Here is a 15,368-nt window from a genome sequence, read left to right as displayed (position 1 = left end):
ATGAGTCTATACTAGGTTCATACATCTCTTTATATTTTGTTAGACAAAGCAGAGTGATTTTTTAAAGTTATTTTTTAAATGCACAAACTGATTGTTTAATATTTCAAAATACACATATCCAGCTATTTTAAAGCATTTTCCTCTAAACTTGATCAATTGAGTTTTAAACCATTTTGTACATGTTGATGTGAAGATTTTTGTAAAACTGTTTTCAATGCTTCCCACCTCCACATGTTCATCTCTTTCTCCTTCAAAGAAACATTCCTTTTTAATTCTTCCACTTTCTCTGGAATATGCCCTCACCAAGCAAATTTGCTATATACCTTCTGTTCTTTCAATTTCATGGTGGGGTAAAAATGTTATTTGCTGGTTATTCATCAGCCACCACATAGTTATTTCCAATGCACTATGGTAAATTCTACTTGGCATTTTTCACATAAACTTTTAAAAAATCCTCAAAGGTAGCATCAGCAGGGCTGGTGCTAGATCGTATAGTGCTTTTGTACAAACAGGAAAATGTCACACTCTGTGCATGGGACACGAGACTGATCCAGGGCTGAATCCAGTCTTTTTCTTTATAGTTGAGGCCCATGCTCCCTAAGTGGATCCACAAACTATGGAAGGAGCTCAGAAATGCAAACTCGGCTCAACCTTACTTTTGTACCATACTCCATCATTGACTTGCAGTATTTCCAAGAGCAATCACTTGACTCACTAGTGACAATTTGCTTCTGGGTTACTGTGAAGAATAATAAAATAGTTAGATGTGAGGTTTTACAAATCTGTCCTGGTACAAATTTCTTTTGACTTTTGACAGTGGTGCCAATATGTCTTGGGAGGCCAGCAGATCATTCTTCTTTAGGACAAAATCAAATAGTTTTGGATGATATTTTTTGTCCTTATTTAGTTTTCATCTTCCAGTTTAGTGGTCTGTGACTAGAAGCCCAAAACTCACAACCTGCCATTAAGGGCTTGATCCATGCTTGGTCTGGAGAGGAATGAGAACATTTGACTCTCCATGACAATTTGCAGTGGAACACACCTCCCAGATTTCTACACTATGTGCTACCAGCTCTGGACATTTCTCATTCAGTGTTCATCTCTATCAGCTAGTCTGAAAATCGGAACCAGAAATGCTTGACAAATCACTAGCTACATCATGCTTACAGGTGGTGACATATCTCTGCTGCTGCTGCTTATTCATGAAACTGGAGGTTAAGACTTCGTCTCTGAGATATAAACTAGGGAAAACCCCACATAAAGCACCATCGTTGGACAGAATGTCAGACAGACAATTTTCAACTGAAATGCTGGTTACTAGGAGTCATGTGGAGTCAGGAGTTGCCGTGGAATCCATTGGTTTCTAAAGCAGCTGCTCTCTGGAATAGTTTCTCATGATCATGTCTTTCTGATGAGAGGAGGGCGGGAGTTGGGAGAAAGAGAAAGAGAGGGGATGCTATCTGATATCGAACTGGGTTATAATTCCAATAATACCAATACCAATAAATTAGGTATTTAAAAATACCTATAAATTTATTTATAAATACCTATAAATTTATTTATAAAAATACCTATAAATTTGTTGATATTTAAAAATACCAATAAATTAGGTATTTAAAAAATTAAGAAGAGTTAATGTAAAATTATAAGTGATTTGGAGTAAAACACTCATATTGTCATCAAGGATTTTTTTGTGATTTTTGATTATTCAGAGAGAATAGATGATGGCTTATGGTATGACATTTATCATTGAAAACAGGTTATTGGGTCTCCAGGAGTGAAAATAAACATCAGAGCAGATCTAAACTGCCATAGGCTGCACATTTGCAGTACACTTGTTTTCCTCTGTTTTCTCCTATGCATCATTTTTATTTAGATCCTTAACCAAACCATTATGGCTTTCTCTCCTGTGAAACTGATGCTCAGCTGAATCTATCCCTTTGTTTCCTCCAAGTTATTTGTTCAAATCATGAAAAGTGATTGGCCAGCATATGTCACTACTTGAGCTGTTGTTGTGGTAAAATCCCTGTGTGTTTGTAGGTAAAAATACAGAAAAAGGTTGATCAAATGTCAATTTTGGGTAACTGAATTTCAAAGCAATCAGAATCCAGAAATTAACCACAATTTTAAAATATGTATGCATAATATAATTTATTATAATTAGTTGGGAATTCTGTTGGATGAAGACATGCTGGAACTATATTTGCATATTTTTATTCTGTGTTTTGCATTAGAGAGTGCTAATATTTTATATGAAAAGTGTTGGTAGATGACTTCTGAACTTTGAACCTGTGTTCCTGATTATCTCCACTTGTCAGGTTGATTAGTGCGCTCTGCTCCCAGGGCTTCAAGAAACCCTCATCTCTTTTTAAAAACCAGGTTCTACCTCTTCTTCCTATTCAAGGGGCTTTAACCAATTAAGAGCCAGAGAAAGCCCCACCTTCAAATGTTTTTGCATTTACAGTTCACAAGTGAGAAATTCAAATGGCTATTAGGCTGAATCTCCCTAATAAAAGAAAAACAAATTAAAATAAACTGATGACTTTCGCCCATCAAAGTAGGGGGTGGGGAGTCATAAGATGCTTCAGTACTAGGGCAACCACTTGTCCTTTCACATTGCCCGTGGGAATGTCAATTGGCACAATTCTCATGAAGGACAATTTAGCAATGTATATCAGATATACAAATCCATGTAAACTTTGACCCAGCAACTCCACTTTTGAGAACTCTTCTGTGGGTACATTCGTACCCAGGTGAATGGCATGTATACAGTGTTATTCATTGCAGCATTGCTTGTGATAACAATAACAGAAAACAAACCTGATGCCTTCAGTTGTAAGTTGTACCACTATATCCTTAAAACGGAATGCTACATGGATGTTTAGGAAAGAAAGGATAAAGAAGATCCCTGCATGTTGTCATGAGAAGTAAAAAATAAAAACAAAAATTAGGTGCAGAAGAGGGTATAAAATATTAATCATAGTGTTTGCTTTAAAGAAATTCTAGAAAGATATTAGGAACTTAAGTCATTGTATAGCAGCAGAGAAGAATAGTCCAAATATGCATTTGCTTGGTTTACATCAATTGGATTTCATGGAATAATTTGGATTTTCAGGTAAAGAAAATGAGTTACACAGGCCAGCTGTAACATAAGATGATGCTAGTAACCTAATTGTGTGGATTTTTCTACCCAGTTTTTGGGTGGACAGACTTTTTAGTAGATGTACTAAGGGGGGCCAACCAGTTTCATACCAGATGTGGAACTTGACTCAGAGATAAATATCCTAATCCCAAAGCCCTCTCTAGATTTCCTAGAGAGGCTTAAAAAAGGCACAGCTGGAAAGAGGCATGAGCAGCTTCTGTACCCTTTCAGGAGCAGTGCTGACTTACCCGTTTTGCACATTAGCCACATTTCCTAAACCCATATAATTTTATGGGTTATGAGAATGTTTTAAATCTAATTTCTTTTATAATCAGAATAAAAATAAACAGAATAAGTATATGAAAATAAATCCAGACTGAACTGCATCCATCTTTACACCAGTAGTTATAAAATATAATTTAAAATGTCTTCTTATGGAGGAAGCAGTGCATAAAAACATGACAGAAGTTCCTAATTGCCAACAAAGTTATAATGTTGAGATGTGATCTGAGGAGGAGGGAGCAGGCCTAGACCTCACCAGCCCAATGTCAGGGCCTCTTTCTCTGTGGACTATTACCCTGCACCAATACCACACATACCTTGGACCCTTTATCCATACATATTCTTTTAAAATTAGGAAAACAAATTGGGACCAACAGAAGAACCAGTGCCTCATTTTGTCCTGAATTCTCTGGACTTCTTCCTTTCAAGAGCCGAAAACCCCGAACCCTGGAACATTCTAATGGTGGCAAGAACTTCTCTATTTTTCTGAGGCCAAACTCCCCATAGAAGTGTGGTCAGGCTGGAGTCAGGGCCTCCTCTCCCTGATCTTGAGGCCATGCTCTTAGAAAAGAGCAATGAGCCACCTTCAGAGATCCCATCACTTTTCTAGAGGAGATTTGCACTCCTGGGTCTCAACCTGTCAGCCATATCATCCCATGTCATATGCCCTAGATACTACAATATTTTTTCCCTCCTTATCAAAGAAAGACTGAGATCATGTACAAGAATGGGATCCTAATTAGAATAAGTTATACTCCATGTATATATAATATGTCAAAATACGCTCAACTGGCATGTATATCGAAAAAGAACAAATAACAAATAAAATAAGTAGACGAGTAAAAGCAGACTAAAGCAATGGTTCTCTAAGTTTGCAGCAGCAGCACCTGAAAAGTTGATCACTGGGTCCCACTCTAGTTCTACTGATCTTGAACTCTGTAATGGGACCCAGAAATCTGTATTTTAACCAATGCTACAGGAGATTTCTGTGCATGCTCAAGTTTCAAATACGCCACACTAAGCACACAGCATTTCAAGGGCAGATAACAGGTATCCTTGGCCCAGAGATAAAGATGGACCTAGGGATGTGCTACCTAGACTCAAGGTACTTGATCTCTGGCCCAGGGTCCTGGGGCAACAGCACAAGAGCAATTGCAGGCAGCAGCTACTTTTGGCTCTGGGCCAGGAGATTCAAAGACATCAGTCCTGCAGCGTGGTAGTCTGGCTAAACTGCTGCAGATCCCTGCCCCCTTACTGAGCTGCAGGAGATGCACCCATGCCTCTGGACCAGTGGACCCTTACTCCTGCTCCCACCCATGTTCGTGGCTGCCTGGTGATCAGATTCGCCTTGCCTCTCATCTTACAGAATGCCAATTTGGGGGTTCAATAGGAATTTCTGATTCCTAAATCAGATAGGCCCCTCACAGCCCACATTTAAAATCTGCCTTCCTTTCCCACCTCTGTCCTAGGTAACCCTGAGGATCAGCCAGGTCTGGAAGTAGAGAATCTGTTTATGGATTAAAAGGATTCACCTCACCAGAATCCCTTACTCACTCTGCCTCAAGAGTTCAGGGCTAGACATTTGTGACATAATTTGGGGGATCACTGCCACCTTGGTCCTGAGAACGGGACTCAGAGGTGGAAATTTTATAGAAACCTAGTCCAAAGTGTGTCAAAGCTTGTGAAGAGTTCATGTTAGAGACCTGAAGTTACATAGGGACCTGCCCTCTGAATCCAGCCCATTCTCATGGATCTCAGCCTTTCCCAGGCCAATGACATTACCCCGTCCCTCTTGGCTGTTAGCAGGGTCCCCTCATAGGCAGTTTGACCAAGATGGTAGTTTCCTCTGAAATCCAGGAACAATTTAGGAATCAAAGTATCTTTCAACCTGAAGTTGTTAGTCTATGTTCATCACCAGGTTTGAATATCTCTGTAGTGTTCCTGTGTCCACCATGGCTGACTTATGTGCACACATCATTCTTAGTTGATTTCTGGAAGGGGGAAAAACTGTGCAAATTGTCCTCTCTGCAAATAGAAGGGATCCCACCTGACTCCCTCTTCAGAATAAACAGATTCAGACTTTCCTTTGCAGCTCCTGCAACTTCCAATAAATGTTTTAAAGCATTTGTTTTTTTTCAGTAACCAATTAAAGATTATGTTTTAGAATATGGTTTGAAAATCTGGATGGATAATATTATCCAGAATATTTAGAGAAACTTTGCAGAATCCTTTCTTGTATTCACCACTCTTATCTTTCAAGTTGCTTTATTTTTTTTTCTCTCTCTCTCTCTGTGTGGTGTGTGGGTGTGTGTGGGGGGGTTCTTTCTTTCTTTGGCAGAAAATATACTTTTCAAAACTTCCTGATCAAAGAAGTAATATTTCCTGTAATTTTAAGGCATTAAGAATGGCCCCTCCCCCTTTATTTTGTTTCCTCTTCTCCTTTCTTTTCTGGTAGGCTTATCCCTTCTTTCTGCTTCAACATCACAACTTCACAGAGTTGTCAACATCTAAATATGTTAATAAAATGGGTCAAGTACAAGATTAACATTAACTTGTTGAGTCCCATCCCCAGTACCACAAAAACAAAACAAACCAAAGCAAACCCAAAAATCCACCTTGTATACATGGAAGAAAAATGTGAGTATTTATTTCTTAAGACCTTAACGTTTTCTGGATAAATTTTCCTTTTTCCGTGGTAAAGAGTGAACATTTGGATATAACATACCGAGATGTTTAAGTGGACACCTTCGGATTTTTCAACTTGATTATAAATATATCCCTCATTCTGACCTTGATCATTGAGTAAAATCCATGTCGGTGTTTTTTGTGCATCTGTGCACACGTGATATGAGAAGATGTAACTGTGTGTGTCTTTCTGGCAGTTTTAATAAGAAAAGTGACTGAAATCACTCTTATTTTGATTAAAATGTTCAGATAGAACAGAGAGGAATTACAGGAAGACAGGATGGAGGTCTATACTGGAGCAGGATCGGAACTGCAATGTGCCCAGGTCTGTGCCGCAGCGCTAAAATCTAGTTTGGTAGTTTGTTTTGGGATTCCTCTTGGCATTGACCTGTTCTTTTATAATACAAGGTATGGCATCTCTAGTCTGGAGTTGGCCTCACATCGAAAAGGTCAGGCGGCCCTTGGGAGCCCCCTCTTTTTCTTTCTGAGCTGTACAGTGGGAGACTTCACCAGTGTCCATGTGTGTAATTGGATGTAAATTTTATTAAGGGAAAAATTAGCTTAAGTAACCAAACTAAAATTTATTATGAATAAAGAAAACAAACAAAAAAAACTAGTAACTTGAAAAATAATCTTCCTAGTCTAAGATATTTTTAAGTAATTGACAGGGAATGAATATTGTGTATACATGTAGGTATATGTATGTATAGAAATTTTAGTATGTAAATTTGTGTATAGAAATTTCTGTGTGAATCTACTTATAACTTCAAATACTCCACCAGATTGGAGATATTTTTTGACATATATTAATTTATTGACTTCTTTTTTTAAAATTATTTTTAAAGTAAGAGCATCATTTTGATCTGATTATGTGTAGATCTGTATTATAAATTTATTCCATTATTTTTGCTTAGATTTTAACCAATATTTTCACATAATCAATAGTCCAGTTAATCATCACAATTTGATTTAAATAAACCAATTGTTCATTTCTATAAAGGCTTATGCAGACACTCCAGAAAACAAATTAAAGATTAGGTAGTCAAGGATATCAGAGAACAATTATTGTTTTTCCTCTATTAATACTTTAATTCAATGATAGAATATTGATAATAGCCACTGGGGTATGGACAAAGTAAATAAAACAGAAACATTATTTTTTTTTTAAAGAGAGAGTGAGAGAGGAGAGAGAGAGAGAGAGAGAGAGAGAGAGAGAGAGAGAGAGAGAGAGAATTTTTTAATATTTATTTTTTAGTTCTCGGCGGACACAACATCTTTGTTGGTATGTGGTGCTGAGGATGGAACCCGGGCCGCACGCATGCCAGGCAAGCGCGCTACCGCTTGAGCCACATCCCCAGTCCCAAAACAGAAACATTCTTGATGAAAAAATAGAAACATATCATTTACTTCTTATTTAACATAGACTAATTATAGTTCATGAAAAATAAATTATGAATCCACAAACATATATATAGTTAAAAACAGAACCAGGGTTAAAGTCAGTTCTTTGCCTTCATATCTCATGTACTACTTCAATTTTAATAATTCTGTACTTCAGTCTTTTGAATCTCTTGTTTCATAATCCCAAAGATCCCAATTCAATATTCATGATACATGTTTGTACTCTTTAGGCTTTTTTGGTGCCAAAAATAAATATTGGTTTTGTTCCTGCTTAAAACATCCTGAAATATGTCCTACTCCTAAAAATTAAGTACACATTTACTTTGGAGTTATTTTAACAAATGCAAGTGTGTATTTAAAAATATTAATTGAAAACTCATTTGTTTTCATTCAAATCATTAATTAAAAATTATCATTTCTGTAGTTCCTAGTTTCCTGAAACTTCAAGCCACAGATATAAGTTCAATTTTTTTTTCAATTTTCATGATAGTCAAAAATGCTCATTTTTACTTCCTATTGGAAATCTTGTTTTATGATATAAAAATATTTTTACAAGTATTAATTTTAAAATTATAGGCTAATCAGGGACTGGATTTGTGGCTCAATAGTAGGGCATTGTACCACATATAAATAAATAAATAAAGGTTCATCAATATCTAAAAAATAGTTTTAAAAAATTGTAGGCTAATCAAAGGACTACTTTATTGTACATATTTGGTAAATATCTACTAAAATATTTCTTATGTAGAAAAATATTTATCATGATAAACTCTGTTATTGAGAATATAACAAAGTTAAATACATTTGAGATGTAATGGAAATTCCATTGTATCCCAAACAATATAAGCATGCATTGCTGCTATCTTTCAACTATTTGGAGTGAATTTAGATAATGTATAATACAGCAGAAAACATGAGAGTTAACTATTAAGAAAGAGAGGAAAAATATTAATTATTTGTAAGTGATATGATAACCTCAAAATTCAAAGAAAGTCAATGAACAAAGGATTCAAATTAATAGAAGATTTCATCAAAGTACATAGATTCAAGCTCAATATACCCATGAATACTTTTACTTCATACCAACAATAGCCAGCTAAAAATAATAGAGGAATAATCTCACCTAAAATAGCAATATTAAAATACTTCTAGGGGCTGGGGCCAAGAAAATGACAGTTCCTTTTGGAAAAATACTGCTAAAGCATTTAAAAATGTTAATATTACTAAATTTAAACTTTCCCCCATTACTATTCAGTATTCCCACAAGAGTAAGATGCCATCTTTGGGGCAAATACTGTTCTTATTCCATATCAATGGTTTCTCCTGTTAAACAATAAGCCATTTATTTTGTGAATTTCTTGGGTCACCCATGGTTCAAGTGGAAGCAAAGCTCTTTATGATGACTTCCAAGTTATGAATCATAAAGCTCTACCACAATTCCCCCCTTGTTGGGCCCCACTGTCTGCAGAGTGCATGGCCTGACTTTGTTCTCACATGAAATCACCATGAGTGACTTCTAAAAGTCCTCGAGATTGCAAGCTGAATTTCCTTTTTTTCCCTTGCTCTGCTACTTGAGGAAGCTTTCTGGACTTTCTGGAACCCACTAAGCCTTATCCTTAGGATAGATATCCTATAAGGAAGTGGTTAATATACATGGTCAGGCCTATAGGCTGTTGTTCTATCTCACCAGCTAGACTGGATATTCTTTTGAGGATGAAGACCTTTTTCTTTACTTAGCATTTTGCCCAAGACCTAACACCACTAAGTACACAAGGAATGTTTAGCCAACAATCAACTGATTGGATTCTAACTTTTAGAGTGAATGGCAGCAATAGGCCACAGATTATCATCATTGTCAGAAATTTCACCTAAGAATGAGATTGTTTGCAGATCACTTGTTCTAACATGACCTGAATTGGCCTGTTAAAGTAACAGATAACAGTTAAGAAAAGCTCGTCCCTACAAGTTTTGTTTTTCTAGCTTGCTTTGTCAATGCATTCCATAAGAGGTGAACTCCTCATTCCTCTTGCTCAAAGACATACTTAGAAAAAGGCCTTAAAGAGATCTGGCATCAGAGATGAAATTGGCTGGGCCCTCTCTAGGAACCGAGAGGGGAAAAAAATTGGTGTCAGACAACAGAGTATATTTTTATGCAAACAGCCATAGAATACAAAAAACATGATTTCATTTCACATGGTGAACCTCAGCTACTGCTACATAGAATTCAGAAGGCCACAAGCACAGCTCTCCAAATAAAAACTAGGCAGAGCCACAGTAAGAAGGCAGAGTAGGCAGTTTCCCAGTGTGATTCCACCAACACTGGGAAAGAACCTTCCAAACGCTGCTTCTATGTCTTCTTTATTTAAGTCCTAAAATGCCATCACCAAAGTCTCATGGCTTTATTTCAAATATATGTCCCTGTGATACAATCAGCCTCAAAGAAGCTAACACTGGGGTCACTGACATGTCTGTGAAAAAAAAAAAAAGAGTGGGCACAATTTCGTCTGTAGGCAAAGAGGAAAAGTGAGCAACTGAAAACCCCTTGAGCAGAAATGAACATCTCACCTTGATATCTGGCCCAAAGCCTGGCCTGGTGTCACACAGTCACACTACTTAAACCAAGAGGTCAGGGTTTCCAGACTGATGAGGTAGCAGGTTCCTTCTTTCACCAACAACTCTTAGCAAATGAGGATGGTGTAGGGAGACTCATTTCCTGTACCCTGTTTCCCTAAGCCTCCTGGAACTCAGTGGTAACCACAGGAAGGGTGGAGTCTGGGAATTCTATTCTGGGGGAAGAGGATATTCTACATTAACAGTACTGGGAAAGCCCTATTCTTGGGTGTTTCTACTTTTGTAATGGGCAAGGCTTGAGGACTCTGCTACTCTATCTGCAGGGATCTCCATACAAAAAGTTCCTCTGGTAAGTTTGGACCACAAAGAGTTATCTATTTCAATCAATTCAGAAAAGCATCTCTAACTTCTCAAAGACTCAGATGTTTCTTATGCCTCTCAGAAAACAAATGTGGCTTAAGCCAACATCTGGAATAGAGAAAAATATAGCAACCACATACACACAAAAAAAGATAATTAAATTAATAAGGAATGCTTTTCAGACATAATATCACATAGGCCAAAAAAATGTTTTCAGAACAAAGTTATAGAAGTTATTTAGAAGCTAAATTTAGGTGAATTAATTCCTGGAGGGCACCATTTAGGAGCAGATCACCATAACCTTGCAGGCCATGTTAAAAACTGCACCCCTTTCTTTGGGAAACTGAAGATCCATTTAAAAATCTGCAAATATGCATCAAAAGTTTAAAGGAAGATTCTATCATGTAATTCACTGCCCATTTAGAATCTACTAAATTCCGAGTGGTTCTACTGTTTTGAAATAAGACATTCCAAATAGATGCATTGGATAGTCGTCTAACCCAAATACAGACACACTACAGAAACCCTTCAGAAAATTTTCTCAACGTATGATCAGTTTTCCTCAAACACTATGGACAGCTCAGCATTAGGAAAATTTTTATGTCCTTGATGGAGAAGGCTGACTTTCACAGAACTCTTCTTTATATTAAAAGCTGAAATCTCCAACTATTTTATCGAGGAGGAAAAGAAAAGAAAAAGAAAGAAAGAAAGAAATTGTGTGCCTTCTGCCATATGGCGGCCCCTCAAGTATGTAAAGACAATAACCACGTTGCCTCTAAGTCTTCTCCATTCTAATGATTTCCAGATATTTAGCTTCCTCCTTATGTTGGTCACCTCCCCTGGATAAATATTAGTTTATCAATGACCCTTCTAAAATGGGGATCCCAGAGCAGAATAATAAACAGAATAATGTGGGGTTTAGTTTAAGCAACAGAGTTCAGGGGGATTATTGCCTTTGCTATCAAAAAGTGGCAATTGTCACACTACAATTGTCACAGGTCACAAGGAAATGCCATTCCACAAGACTTTTTTGTTGTTTACTTTTCATAAAAACTTCCATGAAGCCAGATATCCCTCATTTTGCATGTGTATGATTTTTAATTGAAAAAATCAGAATGATACATATCTCTATTAAATGTTATCTTGATAGACTCAGCCCATCAATCTAAAGCTATTTTGAATATTACTTTTCAACTATGGACTATATCAGACATATAAACAAACAAACAAAAACAACACATCACAAATTAAATGGAAACTAGAGTATATGGCTTCTCAACTGAACCCTTCCTCTCCAGCCACACAGAAGTAATAGCCACACAGAGGTAACGGCCACAAGGCTGAATTTGTGTTTGTCATGCCTATGCTTGAAAACTATTTTGAATTTCTATTCTCTTGCCTGTAATGTTTACTTCACACACAAATTTGATAAACATGCAATCTAGTCTGTTTTCATTTAAGTAAATCAAATATTAAACAAAGCTGCACTGTCTATATCCACAAGCCTAGTAATCCCATTAACAATGAGGTGACTCAGGCATGACTTACTCTTAGGGAATCCTTACTAGTTCTCAGCAAGTGATACATTTAAGGATCCAGTCTGATATCAACACAACTAGTTTGATCATTAATAAAATATTTTCCTTGCTAGTGAAAAATCCTTCTGTAGGCCCCAGGCATAACATTCCCATCCTATACTTTCCTCAAATTACTGACATGATTCTGGGCTCACTTGCACCTCATTTATCTGGGTACAGGCATGTGGTCTCACTCATAGGCCATGATGTCTCTTTTCTAGCAGTTTACCTATATCTGGCTTCAGGAGTTTCTAGTTTATTAGCAGAGACATGTCAAAGCAGGATGAAAAAGTCTGTTCTCAGATTTTGAATGTTCCCAACACAAAGAAACATAAGGTTTCTTATGCCACTTACCCTTATACGCCACTTACCCTGATCTGATTATTAACTCTGTATACATGTGTACATGTATTGAAAGGATACATTGTTGCCCTACGTAAATTACATATACACATTTATCAACTGAATATTGAAGAAATATTTTTAAGGAAGTGCCCTCTCTCTCCATTATACTACCAACCCCTTTCTCTCTCTAAAATTTTTCTTAATAAGCAAACTTAGGAGCACTATTTCATAAGCAGAATTATTTATTCCCATCACAATGATATATAGCCTGAAGCACACGGGGCTCTCCTGCATGAGTCTTCCATTCAAGCTGCATTAATCTGAGAGAATTTTCCCACCTGTTTTACTTATAATTCTATGATTTTAAACAGAAAAATACCCCCTCTCCTACTCTTATCAATCCAGGCTTCTTTCATATGGCTCTAAAACATGCATCAGGGGACAGAAAGATGGGCTTCCACAGGAGACCCTAAAAAGCAATCAAGGGAGAGAAGTTTACAGTCCAGGAAGGTCTCAGGTCACAGGCTCATGAGGCCAGAGCAGACCTAGGTAACAACCAGGCCAATATCTTAATTTGACAGAAAAGGAAAGAGGGTCAAAGAGGGGAAGTCACAATATAAACAAAATGTCAGAGCTTATATTAGAACATAATACTCCTCAAAAGGCAGGTAAAATATGAAACTTATCAGGGCCTCTTTTCTACATAACTAGTAACCAGTGGGATACAAGATGTGGCTCTAATATAGTAGGACTAGGAATCCCTTGTGTACTTCAGAGATACACAACTGCTCAGACAAAAAGTCACAATTTCAAAATTTGATTCATTTTTGCGTGACTCTATCTAGCTCTGCATCCAAACCTGAACGAATTACAGAAAGATACCACAACCCACAAAAAAACACAGAAACCCCACAACTATTTCTGTGTGCAAAGAGATTAAGATTTACTTGGGGAGACTGATCATGACAGCACATTACAGTTGTGATGAATGGCAAGAAAAGAGGTTTAATGACAAAGGCTATAGAGGAGGGGAGGTGATCCGGAGCTGAGATGGACAGAAAATGAGGACTTTTCTGACTTCCAGCTCAGCAGTGCTGTAGCCACTCTCTGCTTCTTTATTTCTCTGTAAAAAAATCTTGTCCTTTGTTTATCTACAAGGATGCTGGGAATATGGCCGATAGAAATGTGATGTGCTATCTTGAAGGAGAGTTTCCAGTGTTACAATCACAAATAGAAGGAGAAGTCAGCTACTGTCTCCTGCAAAAGCCCCAACACACTACCGTGGAAAATGAGCTGTTTCACTTCATAGCCTGGGTAAGGACTAAAGTGATAATCCCTGAATTATATAACTATCAAAGTAAACAAAACAAGAGTCAATATTATTTCCCAATGACACAAGCTTAAAAAAATCAACTCTTTTTTGGGGGGTGGGGGGTTTGTAATCTTGCAGAGGATTTTTTTTAACCATATGATTCATTTTTATTTTTTTTTAGTCATACATGACAGCAGAATGTAATTTGACATATTATACATACATGGAATGTACATACATCAATCATAATGTCTATTGTATTCTGCTGCCCTTCCTATCCCCCCTACTCCTCCCCTCCTCTCCCATCCTTTCTCTCAATTTTTATATTCCCACCTTCCTCTCTTATAAGAGAGGAGGTTTCCATGAAATATTTTTAAAATACATAACACATGTATTTTTCCATTCTTTGTCAGCTAGATTTTCATATTTCATCTAAACAAGTTTCTACTACATAGGTCCCTATAGGTAATTCCTATACCATGTGTTTAAGACTGTATTGCTATTTGTACTTTAGTATTTGTCAGAAAAAGAGTAGATTTCACTGAAAACTTCTTTAAGAGAACAATGACTAAAAGGGATTGGGAAAAAGAGGTGCTGAAAGTCATTTGTAATGAAAATAAGCCCAAAGGTGTAGTGCTGAGGGTGGGAGGGAAGACCTTTTAAAAGTACCCACAAAAGCAAATGAAAGGCAATGACAGAGTTTCTCCACAGATATTAATCAGATGCTGCAATTTCAGTTTTCAGCAACAGAGCTACTTTCCCAACTGCCCCCTCAAACAGATCACCAGGCTGCTGTAGAGAATAAAGAGCTTTGTCCAAGTGTCACAACTAGTAAATGGCAGAACCTGGACAGAACCCAGTCTTTTGAGTCCTGGGTCTTTGCTCTGTTCAAGACTCCAGGATCCTAGGTTTGGGGCATATGTGGTTTCTTACAGTTCTTCAAGGGAAACTTGAAACTTGCCTGTGAAAAGGAATTCAAAGATGCATGTCAGGAGACATTTTAGTCTCTGAAAAGACTTCTAGTGTCTAGAAAGCCCCAGACAGTGGGCACTAGTGAGCGTGTCACAAAGCCAGTCACATTTCCTTTGAAAACATGAATTACTATGCTCTGTGGTATTTCAACTGAAGGGTGAATAGTCCTAAATCGGCGTTATCATATTAATATGGTAAAGGACTGTGGACCTGGATCCAGCAAAACATCAGGCACATAAAATACATTGGATTAAAGAAAATTTGTAAACAAGATGTTGGGATTAATATTATTATTTCTCTCCTAAGATGTTGCAACAATTATAATTGTGTGCACGCAAGCACACACACGCAACTAGAAAATCCAAACCAGAGATTTCTAAGATTTCAGTCAACAACAACAAAAAACTTAAGCTTGGATATATTCTTAAATGTGGAATAAAGGACTAAAAATACAAATGGTATTTAGCAATGCAGAGAGGATAGAAATAGCAGGTAAGAATATATGAATCAAGGGAAATAAAAGCTGTTGTTAGGCTTTTAATCATCTTTGCATTGTAGGATTCACTTTAGTATGGTCAAAGCAATTGTGCAACTCCCACTACCTGAAAATTTTCTCTTTAGCTAGATTCAGCGTATCCTTGGGTCTAATGAGAGCTCTTCCAAGTACTTATGTTCCCATTAAGGATGCTATCAAGATAAAACACCATCTATTTCCCATGTG

Source organism: Urocitellus parryii, unplaced genomic scaffold (genome assembly GCF_045843805.1).
Source record: "Urocitellus parryii isolate mUroPar1 unplaced genomic scaffold, mUroPar1.hap1 Scaffold_40, whole genome shotgun sequence".
NCBI lineage: Eukaryota > Metazoa > Chordata > Mammalia > Rodentia > Sciuridae > Urocitellus > Urocitellus parryii.
Note: the sequence above shows the minus strand (reverse complement) of the source record.